This window comes from Macaca thibetana, chromosome 12, assembly GCF_024542745.1.
Source record: "Macaca thibetana thibetana isolate TM-01 chromosome 12, ASM2454274v1, whole genome shotgun sequence".
NCBI classification, from domain to species: domain Eukaryota; kingdom Metazoa; phylum Chordata; class Mammalia; order Primates; family Cercopithecidae; genus Macaca; species Macaca thibetana.
The window spans coordinates 43050849-43067087 of NC_065589.1; the positions used below are offsets into that span (position 1 = coordinate 43050849).

Sequence of the window (16239 nt, forward strand, 5' to 3'; positions counted from 1 at the left end):
CAGCTTTATCAGCGGTGCTTTTAACTCCCATCTATAGACTGATAAGTCCAAAATTTATATCTCCAGCTCAGAATATCTTTTTTTTTTTCTTTTTTTTGAGACAGAGTCTTACTCTGTATTCCAGGCTGAATGCAGTGGCATGATCATAGCTCACTGCAGCCTGAAACTCCTGGGCTTAAGTGATCCTCCCACCTTAGCCTCCTGAGTAGTGAGGACTCCAGGCTCATGCCCAGCTAATTTTTGTATTTTTTTAAAAATAAAGACAGTGTGTTGCTATGGATGTTGCCCAGGCTGGTCTTGAACTCCTGGCCTCAAGTGATCCTCCCGCCTAAGCCCAAAGCACTGGGATTACAGGCGTGAGTCACCATGCCCAGCCCAGAACTTTTCTTTTCACATATTCTATTATTTAGGTAGAGTTATATCATGCAAGCATTTAATTTACATGCTGACTTTGAACACTATTCCTAATGTAAGATTTAAATTTTAACTGACATATCCACTTGGGTGTCTCACAGACACTCAATATGTCTAAAATGGATATCTTTGTTTTCCCTTAAACCTGTCCCTACTACCTTCAAACTTCCTTGTCTCAGTCAACCGATCCAGCATCCTCCCAAATTCTGATTACTTAACCCATAAATCTTGTGATATGTACTTAAAATACAATCCACACTTCTTACCATGACCTAAACATTGTATGACCTATGTATTATCCATATTTTCAATGTCACCTCTTTCCATTTTCCATTTTACCCATGGTGTTTCAGCCATACTCGTCTTTGATTGCCTAGAACAAACCACCTCTGCAGCTTTAGGGCTTTTGCCTTTCTCTGCTTGGTTCACTCTTCTGGTTTCTTTGGCTAGGTCCTTATTTTTTCAGGTCTCAATTTGTACCTGTCTAAAGTCTTTCCTGACTTTTCTATTTAAGGTAGGTTATCCTCTTCCCACTACTATATTCTTGTCTCAGCCTCTTGTGGGGTTTAGCTTGAATATATTGATGTAAAACTCAAAGAAGAAGGCATGTACTAATTAGGGAAGAATGCACATGGGCATAGGTAAATTTAGGGAACAGACGGTGTATTTGTCTGTTCTCACACTGCCAATAAAGACATACCCAAGACCGGGTAATTTATAAAAGAAAGAGGTTTAATTGACTCACAGTTCCACGTGGCTGGGGATGACTCATAATCATGGCTGAAGGTGAATGAGAAGCAAAGTCACATCTTACGTGGCAGCAGGCAAGAGAGCCTGTGTAGGGGAACTCTCCTTTATAAAAACATCATATCTCATGCGAACTATCACAAGAACAGCATGGGAAAGACCCACCTCCATGATTCAACTACCTCCCACAGGGTGCCTCCAACAGAATGTGGGAATTATGGGAGCTACAACTCAAGATGAGATTTGGGTGGGGACACAGCAAACCACATCAGATAGACAAGATATTGAGTTTCCTGCTAAGAAGGAAACAGGGCTATCAATTGAGAGTAGGGGCCTTGAGAATGGTAGAAGTTTGTAATAGCTACTTGGGGTGAGAGGTGGGGTGAGATAGGGCATTTTCACCAAATAATTGGCAGAGTATTGAGTAAGAGAATTGACAGAGTATTAAGGCTCCAGCTGAGACCAGCATGAATTTTTTCCACAAGCTCAGGTGTGCAAAAAATACCATGTTATTTTTTTAAAGGAAATTTAAAATTAATTATAAATCTCAAGTTAATGAGGGTGGAGGGTAATCCATTCTCAGTCATTATTGTGACTCCCAGCGTTGTCCAAAAGCCACATGTATTGTGGAGCCCCCTTTGGACATCCAGATATAAATTATCAGTTCATACTGCTTACTACTGAAACAACCATTGCTACCAACCCTTGACCAGTCCTTTAGATCCAATAACTCTGCTGCCTGCCTGCTTGGGGAATAGAAATATGTTGCTAGTTGGTGGTTCCTGTGCCTCTAGTCCAGCTTCCCTACGTATCCTCTTTTGTCTTACCACATCTCTGGTGCTAACATTCTGGGATCTGACAACTTCTGACCTTTCCCAATAAAAGATGTAATATAATGGTTATAACTGTGCCTGGAGAAGCAGATGAAAAGAAAAATTTAAATAGTGTTCTAGGCCAGATTGGAGAGAGTGGTGGAGCATATAATTAACTCTAATAATTCGCTAAGAGATGAGCTGCAAGCTGGTGGGAAGTACAGACTCCTATTTTGCCAAATCAGGTAATTAAGTTTTAAAAACATTTACTGTAAAACTTTAGAAAATGTGAAATTTGAAATATGTTGGCAACACATTTCCTGAGAAACTAAATTCTAGAGGATCAGCTTGAGTATAGTCTCAGCAGTTGACATAGCAAGCAGAGCTCAGTTGCAGTGGATTAAGGATGGCTTCAAATTCTTTGACACTCCTCCCATGGAGAAATGGGGTCTAATTCCTTAATCCTTTAATCTAGACTGGATTCAGTGACTTGCTTCATCAATGGAATACACTGAAATAAGATTTTGGAATTTCTGAGACTGTCATAAAAAGCTGAAGGGCTTCTATTGGGCTTCCTGAAATGCTCCCTTTTGGATCCCTGAGCAGCCATGTGAGTTTAACTACTCTGCAGGAGAGAGTATGTGAAAAGGAAACTACCTAAGCCCAGCCTCCTTGTTGTCCACATGAAGACACCAGACAAATGAGTTACACTGTTTTGGACTCCCCAGCACAACCCAGCCACCAGCCGAATACCACCAAATTACCTTCTAGTTAAAGCCTTATGGAGCAAAAGAATCACCTATTCGATTTCTGCTTGAATTTCTGACTCAAAATACATCAGGTATAAAATGATGGTTTTTTTAAGACACTAAGTCTTGGGGGAGTTTATTATAAAGCAATAGATAATTTTGAAAATAAATAGAACAAGCTGAAGTCCCAATAAGAACTCCATGGTTTCATGTATTTCTTTGATGGAATGGTCTTGGAAGTAACATCTAATTTTGACTGAGGTATCATATCTAACCAGTGATCTATAAAGAAGTTTGGGATCTGTAGCCTACACATGCTCATATATATGTACACACACACACACAGAAACATATACATAAACATATATATGTATGTATATGCCCCATAGGTAAGTCAATTTACAATAATGAAGTAAATCAAATTCATAATAATAATGGTTAGGTTTAGTGATAAATGTTGTAATTACTGCTGTTATATTTGTGGATTTTTTTTCTTTTTTTGAGACAGATTCTTGCTTTGTCGCCCAGGCTGGAGTGCAGTAGTATAATCATGGCTCATTGCAGCCTTGACCTCCCAGGCTCAAAAGACCCTCCTGCCTCAGCCTCCCAAGTAGCTGGGATTACAGGCATATACCAATACACCCAGCTAATCTTTGTATTTTTTATAGAGACAGAGTCTCACTATGTCGCCCAGGACCATCTTAAACTTCTAACCTCAAGTGGTCCTCCCACCTTGGCCTCCCAAAGTGCTGAGATTACAGTCATGAGCAAACACCCCTGGCCTATTATTTTAAGTATTTAAAAAGTTAAAGAGGATGCGATATATTAGCTTGTGGTTTAAATTAGGAAACTTTAAGACAATTTGATGCTAGACATCAGATTTTAATTTGAAGCTAGACTTCAGATTTTATTTTGAAATATGTAAGATAATTAAATGTTTAAATAGTGCTTGAATGTTTAAGATAGCCCTGATTTAACAAATAAATGATTTTCATTCGTTAGACTAATAATAGTTATAAATCTTAGATTTTGCTTATTGAATTATAAGTCTGCCCTGTTAGTTGTTTGAAGTGGCTCAGATAAACATGAATCTTAAATTTGTCAATATAGTTTACAATGGTTAAGATAATTTTTTTGTAAGTGGAGGATTAACTGTTTAAGGAATTTTAATATTGAACTTATGAATTAATTGAACATTAATCCAGAATAAATGAAAGGATTTTTATCCTCCAGCAGATTGCTAATGATGAAAAAGTTGGGGAAGATGAAGACCATGTTGCTTGAGGGAATGTAAAGCAGTAGAATTGTTTGAAACACTATTTGGCATTCCTTACAACCCAGTGATTCTGCTCCTAGATATTTACCCTAAAAAGATTCCTACATGTATACACTAAGAGATGTGCAAGAATGTTTACAGTAGCCTTGTTTGCAATAGCAAGACAAAACAAAACAAAAACTGAAAATAACCCAAATGTCTACTCACAGGAGGGTAGTCATATAAATTATCATTTATTCAAATTATGGAATATTATAAGGCAGTGAAAAACAAGTTAACTATAACCAGATGGAATAACTTTGTTGAGTCTTGGAAATACAATGTTGAGTAAAAAAAGCAAATTACAAACAAATGTAAAACATGACACCAAGTAAGTTTGAAAGCAGACAACTGAACAATATGGTTTAGGAATACACACATACATTTGTGGACAAAGCTATTATAGATAGATCTAAGCACACTCTACCAAAAAAAGAAAACCTATTATGGAAAGCAAAGGAACTGCAAATATGAAAATAAAATAGGTAGTTATTTTTGGAAGGAGTGGCAGAGGAAGAGAAGGGGATCAGGAGGGGCTCAAAGGATCTGAAAGACAATGTTCCTTTTTAAGCTGGATTGTGGCTACGTGGATATTTACTATTATTATTTTTTGTTTTGTTTTGTTTTGTTTTGAGACAGGGTCTCGCTCTGTCACCCAGGCTGGAGTGCAGTGGTGCGATCACAGCTCACTGCAGCCTTGACCTCCCAGGCTCATGTGATCTTCCCACCTCCGCCTCACAGGTAGCTGGGACTACAAGCCCTTGCCACCACACCCAGCTCATTTGTTTATTTTTTGTAAGGACAGGCTCTTTCTGTTTTCTCAAGTTGGTGTTGAACTCCTGGACTCAAGCAATCCTCCTGCCTTGGGCTCTCAAGGTGTTGGAATTACAAGCATGAGCCACCACATCCAGCAACCGTATTATTCTTTAAATCATATATGTATACAGTTTTATAGGGCTGGGCCCGTGGCTAACGCCTGTAATCCCAGCACTTTGGGAGGCCAAGGCAGGTGGATCACCTGAGGTCCGGAGTTTGAGACCAGCCTGGCCAACATGGTGAAACCCCATCTCTACTAAAAATACAAAACATTAGCCAGGTGTGGTGGCAGGCGCCTATAATCCCAGCTACTCGGGAGGCTGAGGCAGGAGAATCACTTGAACCCAGGAGGCGGAGGTTGCAGTGAGCCATGATCATACCACTGCACCCCAGCCTGGGCAACATGAGTGAAACTCCGTCTCAAAAAAAAAAAAATGTATATAATTTTATATGTGTCATTTTATATATATGTGTATACACACATACATACACATATATTTTTCTGTAGTATTGTAACCAAGTGGCTTAGCTTCAAACCACGTTTTAAAACTTTTTTTCTTTCTTCCTTTCTCCTCAGTCTCATGATGTAGCTTTAAGACAAACTACAATTGTTTATTTCTTCCTCTTGAAATATAGCCTCAGAATGTGCCGTGAACCTCCACTGCCTTCCCTTTCCCACTTTATGCTCCCATGCCTTATAATATTTATTTCAAATGCTTGTTAACACACACCATGCTCACTTATCTGGTCATATCTTTCTTTAGTAGCTTCAGGGGCCGGATCCTGACATGAATCAGACACCTCCAGAATTCTATCCCAAGCAAAAGATTACTTCAAGGCCAGAACTCACTCCCTGCTGAAGACTGAGTGCAAGATCCACTGAGATTAATTTGTAACCTGATTGGGCCCACAGTGATGCTAGCCCCTTCACCAGATGGAACAATAATTCCAGACAAGCCATCAGAGCAGATCACACCACTTGACACCTCCTATCCTGCATTCCAAACCCCTCTCTTTAAAATCCCCGTGTTCCCTCCATAAACTGGACAGTGCCAGTTGTTAGAAAGAATTCTGGCACTCTTTTCCTTGTTAGCATGGATAAAAAAATTCACCCTCTTTTTATCACGCCTCACTCTTGTTATTTTGGCTTCTTTCTACAAGCAGTGAGCAACCAGACCCCCTTTGCTGGTTACAGTATGAACTATTTTATTTTTTTTTAATCCACAATAAAATAAAATAAAATAAAATCATTAGATTTCAAAGTAGTGTTTAATGGTTTAAGAAAAACTAGTTTTACATTTGCAACTTGAATATATTGGATATTATTAAAAGCACCACAATTGTTAAGTACTGTAGTACCTTTTCATCTTTGAAAGCCCTTTAGAACATTTTAAAACTCCACTGGCATAGCTGATACCTTTCTTTCTGGCTGTCTTTTCCCCCTCCCCATTGGAGGCACCTACCATAATATTGATAGGGACAGGAGGCAGGGAAATTCTTAGCAGAAGAGGGTGGGTACCTGGTGAGGGCCCCACTCTCAAGCCTAGAACCTGGCCCAAAGTGTGAACATGCATTCCTGTTTTCCTGCTCAAATGTCGCCTTTTCCAAAACCACCCATGGCCTGCCCCACCCCAATCCTGTGCCCATAAAAACCCCAGTCTCCAGAGAGACTGGAGAAGAGAGCAGAGAAGAGGAGAAGCAGCTGGAAATCAGAGACTGCAGTTTGACATTGGTGAAAAGCAGCTTGACTTCAGAGGGACAACTTGACAGCATGGCTTCAGAGAAGAGAAGATCACCTTCCTGCTCCTTCCCCTTTCCAGGTCCCCTTCCCACTGAGAGCCACTTACACAGGCAATAAAATCCTCTGCATTCACCACCCTTCAATTCATTCATGCAACCTGATTTTTTCCAGATGGCTGAACATGAGCTCAGGTACCATGGGTGCAGATGCAAAAGGCTGTCACACTGACCCTGTGCCCTCACTGGCAGAAAGCAGCTGCCTCATGCAAAAAGGCAGAAGGCCACTGAGCTGTTAACACTTAAGCCATCTGCAGATGGCAGAGGTAACAGAGAGCTGACTGTAACACTCCTGGGGCTTCAGGGGTCGCCAGTACTCCCTGCCTGGATGCTGCTTCGGGAACCACATGGAGTTTTGCTCCTGCTGGTGCTCAAAAACACTCACCCCGGCTCCTGCACCCACTCACCTGTGTGCTCCCTCCTTCGAAGGGTTGAGCACAACCCCTGGCAGTTCAAGTTAGTGGAGTTTGCCCCTGCGAACACCAAAGTGGCTGGCTAGCTCCAGAGCCCATACTGCAGTTCCTGCCTGTGAGGGGATCAGGGAAAATTTCCTTCTTCAATATCTTAGATGAATTTTGGCTTTTACAAAAGATAGAAATATAAGAATAAGAATAAGAATATAACTGACTTTTGCTTTTAAACTAAACTAAACAGCTACACAACTCTCCTGACAAAGGGAATACACAGCATGGCTTCCTGCTTGAAATGCGGGGGGCGGGGGGCGGGTAAAACGGGGAAATATAGAGAGGACAGGTACAAACTGATAAATTAACTTTCTATAGATGTTTCATACTTCTATAATTTTTCCACATTCAATTGTTTTTCAGGATTTTTAGCATTTACGTAGTCTCTATCAGCATATAGTAAATAACACATTCATTTAAAAACCCCATATCCTGTCTTAATAGCATTCATAGCCAGAAGATATTCTTCTCTCACAAATATTTTTTTTTTTAATTTGCTTAAAATTGGTCTATTCCTGAAAGTCAGTCTTTCATCCTGGCATCTGAGTCCATGAAAAAGTCTTAAGTCATCCCTAGTGACTTTATAATCAAATTCCCTTCAACCAAATCCTTGTGTGGGCATTTGCTGACTTAAAAGAAAAATTTCCCAACTGTGAATTGCCCTTTAGGTTCTGGGTTCTGTGCTCTTCCCTTCAGAAATTGTTTAGTGTTTTTCCTTTAGCAGAATTTTCTTTTGTCATCGATCTTAAGGGAATAATTAGGCATGATGTAAATTCCAGAACCCCTTTACCGTTCTTTTCCTGCATTTGACATTCAGTTTTCCTCTCCTATTTATTCATTCATTGTGTCCCTGTACCTTTTGCTGCTTTTCATTTTGATTCCTTTTCTGTGTGTGTAAATGTTCATTCCCTGATTCCCAAAGTAAACACAAGACACTTATAAATATTTGGTTGCTTTTCTGCCCCATATTTCTGCTGCATCTTTGTTTTGCTTGTCTCCAGTCCTTTTCAATGTGTTTGCTCATACCTTTCTCATCTCAAACATAATTTATCCCTTTTACCAAACATTTTCTCCTGGTGTTACTCCTTTTTGAGCTCTGACTCTCTTTTTCTTGGTCACAACTTACAAAAGTTTCACCTGGGACAAAAGCAATAGATTTGCTCTCTGAATTCTCATTTGGTATTTTATGATAAGGAAGAATTAGTTATTATCCACATTTTACAGGTGCCTTAAGAAGATATAGAAAGGAAAATATTAATATCATGCCTTAAACCATATGTTAATTTTTTTTTTTTTTTTTTTTTTTTTTTTTTTTTGAGATGGAGTCTCACTCTGTCGCCCAGGCTGGAGTGCAGTGGCGTGAACTCGGCTCACTGCAACCTCCACCTCCTGGGTTCACGCCATTCTCCTGCCTCAGCCTCCCGAGTAGCTGGGACTACAGGCGCCTGCCCTCACGCCCGGCTAATTTTTTTTGTATTATTTAGTAGAGACAGGGTTTCACCATGTTAGCCAGGATGGTCTCCATCTCCTGACATCATGATCCGCCTGCCTCGGCCTCCCAAAGTGCTGGGATTACAGGCATGAGCCACCGCGCCTGGCCTGTTAAATCTTTTAGAAAGGCAAACTAGAGCAGAGAACTCCTACCTCCACATCCATTACAACCTGGTGCCCCATCACCTGGGTCCAGGGACCATCTTCATTAAAAGTTGTCCTTGGTGCCTTTCTACTCCAAACTCACGGATTTGCAGATTTAAGAGATGGGGCCCTGGAATCTCCATTTTAAAAATAACTTCCAGGGTTGTTCTTAGGCACAGTGAAGTTAAAAAAAAAAATTTAAGCCACTGATCTAACTCTGCCTCCTAAGATAGCTAAGGAACTGATCCTTTCTGTGCATATACAATGTGTCTAATATCGTGCTCCATTTTATTCTTACATATGCATATTATAGCTAGTCAGGAACAAAATGACTTTAAACACTTGCCCCCAGGCATAGGTGTAGGAGCATGACTGACGTTCTATACCCATAGTTGTTTATTTTTTAAGACGGAGTTTCACTCTTGTTGCCCAGACTGGAGTGCGGTGGCACAATCTCAGCTCACTGCAGTCTCCGTCTCCCGGGTTCCAGTGATTCTTCTGCTTCAGCCTCCCAAGCAGCTGAGATTACAGGCGCCCACCGCCATGCCCGGCTAATTTTTTTTTTTTTTTTGTATTTTTAGTAGAAACAGGATTTCACCATGTTGGCCAGGTTGGCCTCAAACACCTGACCTCAGGTGATCTGCCTGCCTCAGTCTCCCAATGTGCTGGGATTACAGGTGTGAGCCACCATTCCCAACCCCACAAGGGGTTTTTAAGAAATAAAACCTCCTAAATTATTTAACAAGAATTTACTTTAAAATAACATAAGCTATTGATTGGCTTTACATTGTCCTGGTATTACAAATTCCAGGAGCAGAAAGGTAAAGATAATGGGTAAGGCAGGTAGTCAGGAACAAAATGACTTGAAACAAATGCCCTCAGGCATGGGTTTGGGAGTGGGGATTGGAATGACTGAACTTCCATTCTTCTCTCTGGGCCTGATAAATTGTGCATTCCTGACATAGCTTAGACTGCTCTGAACTATTTTTCTTTTTCTCAATACATTAATTACAATACAAAATATAAATATTGCAGGAGCACAGGGAACTTTATCCCAAAATATGGCACCCTGGTATGATGAGTATTTTGGATTAAAGGGCCTTCGAAATCAACAGACTCTGGAAGAGACTTTTCTCCTATCTACGTGAAGATCAGAGGGACTCACTAAGGAGAACAATGTTTTTTTCTTTCTCTCCCCATTATTTCTTTATTGCCAAAAGAAGACCAAGAATGTAACCACACCTGAACACATTTTTTCATAAGATAATGCCTGTCTCTCAAGTTAATCTCTCCTAGATCACTCATTCTCCCTAGTAATCAGTTATCATCCCTCAACAGAATTTCCTATATTCCCCATCTTCCCTCTCTCCTCTAAAATAAGGCTATATAAGTATTTGGGTTCCACTGGAAATATGGGGTAATTACTCTGTGGTTCTCCTCCATGTGAACATTAATAAATTTGTAGGCCTTTTCTCCCATCAATCTGCCTTTTGTCAGTTCATTTTTAAGCAGATCTTTTAAGGGCAAAGAATCATTCCCTTTGCCCCTACAGTATTATAGAAAACATTTTGTGTTTCAGTGGAAAACTATGCCTTGTCTCTAGCATGCCCTTCTGGGTTACTATTGGATTCTAGCCTTGTTCATTGTCATTGAGTTGTTTTGCCGCTCTTTGTAGACTGTTATTCATAGGTTTGCAGATCTGTCCTGTCTGCTAGTGACCATGGCTGAAATTTTAAAATTGAAAACTGGCTTAAAACTTACCAGTTCATGTCAAAGTGCTGTTTTCTTCCCAGTGGGTATAAATTATTGATTTGAAATAAGAGTAGACAAACAGAAAAGACTAACAAACCAGATGTTCTGTCACCTCTCACCCAACAGAGACAAGATCTCCATAAACTTTTAATTTGTTTACAGAGATCACCAAATAATCTGACAATAAAACCAAATTCCCAATGGGAAATAATTTATTGGCCATATAGAAGCCAAAACTAAAGTCACCCCAGAGCAAAAATTAAATGAGAAAAACTGAGTCTGTTAAAGCCTAATGGGTTCTTCTTGCCCACTGCACAGGTAAAGCCAATATACTGAGACAGTGGTGTTGCAGCAGAGAAAGAGTTTAATTATCACAAGGCAACCAAACAAAAGAATGGCAGATAATTTTCAAGTTTGCTCTAAGAATTTGTGGGCTAGGGTTTTTCAAGGATTGTTTGGCAGGAGCGGGGCTAGGGAATGGGGAATGCTGAATTGTTGGGTTGTGGATGAAATTATAGGAGTGTAAAACCTATCTTCTTGTGCTAAGTCAGTTCCTGGGTGGGAGTCACAAAACCAGTTGAGTCAGTTTATTGGTATGGGTTATCGATCTGGGTGGCACCAGTTGGTCCATCACAGTGTAAGGTCTGAAAAATGCCTCAAACACCAATCTTAGGTTTTACCTTAGTGATGTTATCTATAGGAATAATTAGGGAAGTTACAAATCTTGTGACCTCCAGCTACATGACTCCTGAGCAGTAAGCAGTTATGAAAAGACAAATTATGAAACAATGCCTTGTTAAAGTAAAACTGTACATACATCTTAGCAGAGGAAACAATGTCTGGTTGGAATTTAACTATGCCTACATCCTAACAGAATTCAGGCCTCTACCATAATTCTAACCTTGTGGCTAATTTTAGTTTTACAAAGGCAATTTTGGTCTCCAAGCAAGGAGGGGGTTACTTTCTTTTTTATTATTGTTATTATTATTATTATTATTTTCAGGTAGAGACAGGGTCTTGCCATGTTGCCCAGGCTGGTCTCAAATTCCTGGGCTCAAGAGAACCTCCCACCTCAGCCTCCCAAAGTGCTGGGATTACAGGTGTGAGACACTACACCCAGCCAAAAGGGTTAGTCTTGGTAAAAGACTGTTATCATCTTTGTTTTAAACTTAAACTGTAAACTGAATTATTCCCATAGTTAGCTTGGCCTATGCCCCGAAATGAGCAAGGACAGTTAGCTTGTGAGCTTAGAAGCAAGATAGAGTCAGCTATGTTAGATTTCTCTGTCATGATTTTTGTAAGACCTCATCTCTTTAAAACAATAAAATAAAAATAAAATCTCTGTAAGGAGCTCTATTCTGACTGGCTTATAGAAATAACTAAGTTCTTATAGAAATCGAATATTCCTAAAATCTCAGAAAATAAAGAAATTGAACTTCTAATACTTTTAGTATGCTAGATTTAAGAAGTATTTTTTAATGCAACTAACTAGGAAATGTTTTAGGAAGTCACATCTGGCTGGGCGCAGTGGCTCACACCTGTAATCCCGCACTTTAGGAGGCCAAGGCAGGCGGATCATGAGGTCAAGAGATGGAGACCATCCTGGCCAACATGGTGAAACCCCGTCTTTACTAAAAATACAAAAATTAGCCAGGCATGATTGTATGTGCCTGTAATCTCAGCTACTCAGGAGGCTGAGGCAGGAGAATCGCTTGAACCCAGGAGGCGGAGGTTGCAGTGAGCCGAGATTGTGCTACTGCACTCCAGCCTGGGTAATAAGAGCAAAACTCTGTCTCAAAAAAAAAACAAAAAAAAAAAACACCAAGTCAAATTCACATAACTTAGGTAAGTCTTTGCTAAACAAGGCAAGTTTAATATTTTTGGTTTAATAAAAAACAGCTATCTTCTATGATTTATCAGTGTTAAGTACAATATAAGCATCAATTTTTATTCTACTTGGGTGTATTCTTTCTAAACTTGTACAGGTTTACTGATCAAATAAGGTAGCACTACTTCTACTTAATATTTAAAGTTATAAAAAATATATATGTATTTAACCAAATTGATTCATTGCTCTAACAAAATTTTATTTTAGCAGTGATTATGTTTCATAGTATGCCAACTTGGAGCTAATTTCCAAGATCAATTGATAACTTAAAACCTTAGGCTGATGTTAAATTGAATTAACTAATGGCTATTCATTGACTGCCTAGATAATTTGTAAGTAAGATTGAATACTATAACATTGATTATTAAGTATCTATTTTTTTTACTTGTTAATTGTTTATTTATCAAGAAAGAAATTATTTCTTAGCCCACATAGTCATGTTTCATAGTTCAGGAGCACAAGTCAGTGACAAACTTCTAGGTAATTTAATTCAAAGAAATTTTTCATATTCCAGAATCATTTTGTATTATGAAAGATACCAGCCTTCTTCATCTTCTTAAAATCTTTCATGGAATCATAATTTTTGTAGAAATCTGCACATGTTTCCTTTCTTGGTTCAACCACAGCAAACTTATAGGAATACAACCCCAGGAATACAATGCTCCAACAATATGAAACTGCAGCTGTTTGGCCAGAAGGTCACACATCTGAGGTTTCATCAAAGCACTGGAAGCCACGGCAGTTACTGTCCTTGATAAGTACATCAGCCTCAAAACCAATATCCTTCCTGGCTGATAGAGAAATGAATAGCACCTACTAAGCATACTTGTAAGATTGTGCTTTTGCTTCTTATTTTTATATGCTACAGAGAGACAAACTTGGGGTTTCTTACTGTGTTCATTTTTGCCACCTTGGAAATTTGTATAAAGTATGGCTATAGAAAGTTGTGTTAAATGTTTTCATGAACTCTGCAGGACTGCAAGGATGCTGGTTTGTAACATGGTTGTCCACCCCCTTTCCCTCCCACTCCCCAATTTTCTATGAAAACAGAAATTAGGTCAGTTGCGGTGGCTCACACCTGTAATCCCAGCACTTTGGGAGGCCGAGGCAGGCGGTTCACAAGGTCAGGAGATTGAGGCCATCCTGGCTAACACGGTGAAACTCCGTCTCTACTAAAAATACAAAAAATTAGCCAGATGTGGTGGCGGACACCTGTAGTCCCAGCTATTCGGGCGGCTGAGGCAGGAGAATGGCCTAAACCCAGGAGGCGGAGCTTGCAGTGAGCCGAGATCGCGCCACTGCACTCCAGCCTGGGGGACAGAGTGAGACTCTGTCTCAAAAAAAAAAAAAAAAAAAGAAAGAAAAGGAAAATAGAAATTACTTTGGTTAAAAATTGTAATTAATGTATATAAATGAGATAGTACCTTGGAGCAACAGTTTCAGAGAAATACAGTTGACCCTTGAATGGTGTGGGGGTTAAGGATACTGACCCACCTCTCAGTAGAAAATGCACATATAAATAAATAAAATATAAATATATTTTAGAGACAGAGTCTCACTTTGTCACCAAGGCTGGGGTGCAGTAGCATGATCATAGTTCACTGAAACCTTCACCTCCCGGGCTCAAAATATCTTCCTGCCTTAGCCTTCTGAGTAGCTGAGGCGCCACCACGCCCAGCTACTTTTTGTATTTTTTCTACAGAGGAGGTTTTACCATGTTGCCCAGGCTGGTCTCGAACTGCTAGGCTCAAGTGATCTGTCTGCCTTGGCCTCCCAAAGTGCCAGGATTACAGGCATGAGCCACTGTGACTCGCCTGTTCTTATTTAAAATTTTAAAAAAGCAAAAATTTTTTAAAGTTAAAATAAACTAAAGAAGATTAAAAGAACATAGGTCCATTACTAAAATAATTATTTCTGGTTCCATGGTAACATTTTAGAGACAGTTTTGCTATGTCAAAAATAAAATTAAAGCGTTACAGGATGAGTAATACATTAAGACAACGGAGGGACTCTTTTTTTTCAACATTTCCAACCAGGTCTCTGACTCTATTGCAGCAAGTTAAATGTCCCATGTCTGTATAAAGTACTCCAGCAGATTTAGGATTGGAATGCAAAAATTACATTGTAATACTGAATAAAACTGGGGCTAATGTGAGGAAATATGAACTCTTGGAGGAAGTTCAAGCATCAACAAAAGTAATCATGGAACTGCAGTTTGTTATTATAATAGATACTTAGAAAAAAATGTCTTCTGAAGAATGAAGGTGAAAAATTCTACATTCCCTGTTCTAGAAGTTGAACTACTGTACCTTGTTCTGTTGTGACAGAATGTATTCCCAGGTTTTAAATATTTTCTCCTTCTTTTCCTTCTCAGAGGGACAGCATCACAGGTGTAGGGGCGGCTGTTGTCTCTAATCTATTTCCATTATATGTTTAGGGGTTGGGGGAAGTAAAGAAGGGTTAGATTTGGGAACCCAAAGAGACAATGAAGAATCAAACAGGGTTTTGTTAAAAAAAAAAAAAAAAAGGAAAATTTAGTGTTTCATAACTAGATAACCAGTTTTAAAGTGTTCCTCTCTTTCTTGTCACTATTTTTGAATGTAAGATGCATTGAACAGACCTAAACAGGAAATTGAGTGGTGTAATTTAGTGAAATAAATGCAGGATTAAACTGCTGCATACAGAAAAAAATACTACCTATATTTTTCTAAATGTTCAGGTTTCTAAAAATATATAGTTATAACTTTAATTTCATGAACTTAATAAGTTGGATTTCCTGCCTTTTTTATTTCACATAAATTCACCAAGGAATCTAGAGGCAGTCTCTGAAGCTATTAGGGCTACTGCAAACCACCTCACAAAGATTCCATTTTAAAATCTTCCCTAGAGGACAAATTGAGTGAAAGTTCAGTTTATAATTTGCCTCTAAATAATGCCAGAAGACCAAACTGACCCTTTCCGAATTCGATCCTTTAACTCAGTGATTTCTCACCTGAGCTTTGGACCATGTAATAGTGCTTTAAGTACTTTAGCAAGGCATTCATACACTGCGTTTCTAATTAGGGAAACATACAACAAGATCTGTCCTTAAGCTGTTTTACTTTGCCTTATAATGGTCTCCATTTCCTTTCATGCAGCATTATCTTGATGAATTACTGTTTTTAAAGATCACCTTTTGCCTGGAAAGTGTGCAATAGATCAGGCATGATGAGGGTTTGTGTGGAGACTGAGATTTTGGTCAAATTTTGTATAACCCCATTGTCTGCTGTATTAATATTACTATGCGATTCCTGAATTTACTCTTTGTTTCTAGTTTGTATACTGTATATTTTAGCAAATTTGGGTGGATTCTTTCAACAATAAAGCATATTCAGTAGCTAAACTAGGACTAAAAATCATACAAGATTATCACACTCCAAAAAAATCTGTAGAGTACGGAAACTCTGTTGAAAGAAAGAAAGAGAGAGAGAGAAAGAGAGAAAGAGAAAGGAAGGAAGGAAGGAAGGAAGGAAGGAAGGAAGGAAGGAAGGAAGGAAGGAAGGAAGGAAGGAAGGAAGGAAGGAAGGAAGGAAGGAAGAGAGGGAGGGAGGGAGGAAAGAGTTCTATAAATCAGGTCACATTCCTTGAATTCAAATATTAATTATTCCCAATGACAATTACTGTGGTAATTGATTTATAGAGGTATGTTAGAATTTGCATCACCTACATTTATCCCTAGAAATCTAGCAATAGTTTAAAGAAAACTTACATGGTAATTTGTCTGTACTTACTGCACTTGGAGGAACACTTAAAAAACACTACACATAAACAAAAACAAAGCAGGCACATCACTGTGGAGTTCAAGTTTCTT

The 16239-nt window shown here is 39.1% G+C and overlaps 1 protein-coding gene and 1 long non-coding RNA gene across 2 annotated transcripts in view; one reads left to right on the forward strand and one right to left on the reverse strand.

Annotated features, from left to right (window-relative positions):
• LOC126932161 (uncharacterized) overlaps nucleotides 1–6070 on the forward strand; it is a 35061-nt gene extending 28991 nt beyond the window's left edge. Inside the window, exons 3-4 of the long non-coding RNA XR_007718125.1 lie at nucleotides 2115–2218; nucleotides 5618–6070. This is a non-coding gene — a long non-coding RNA (uncharacterized LOC126932161). The remainder of the gene's footprint in view (nucleotides 1–2114; nucleotides 2219–5617) is intronic.
• Nucleotides 1–16239, reverse strand: part of SPATS2L (spermatogenesis associated serine rich 2 like) — a 1108221-nt gene that overhangs the window by 593538 nt on the left and 498444 nt on the right. The gene's annotated exons all lie outside the window — the stretch shown is intronic.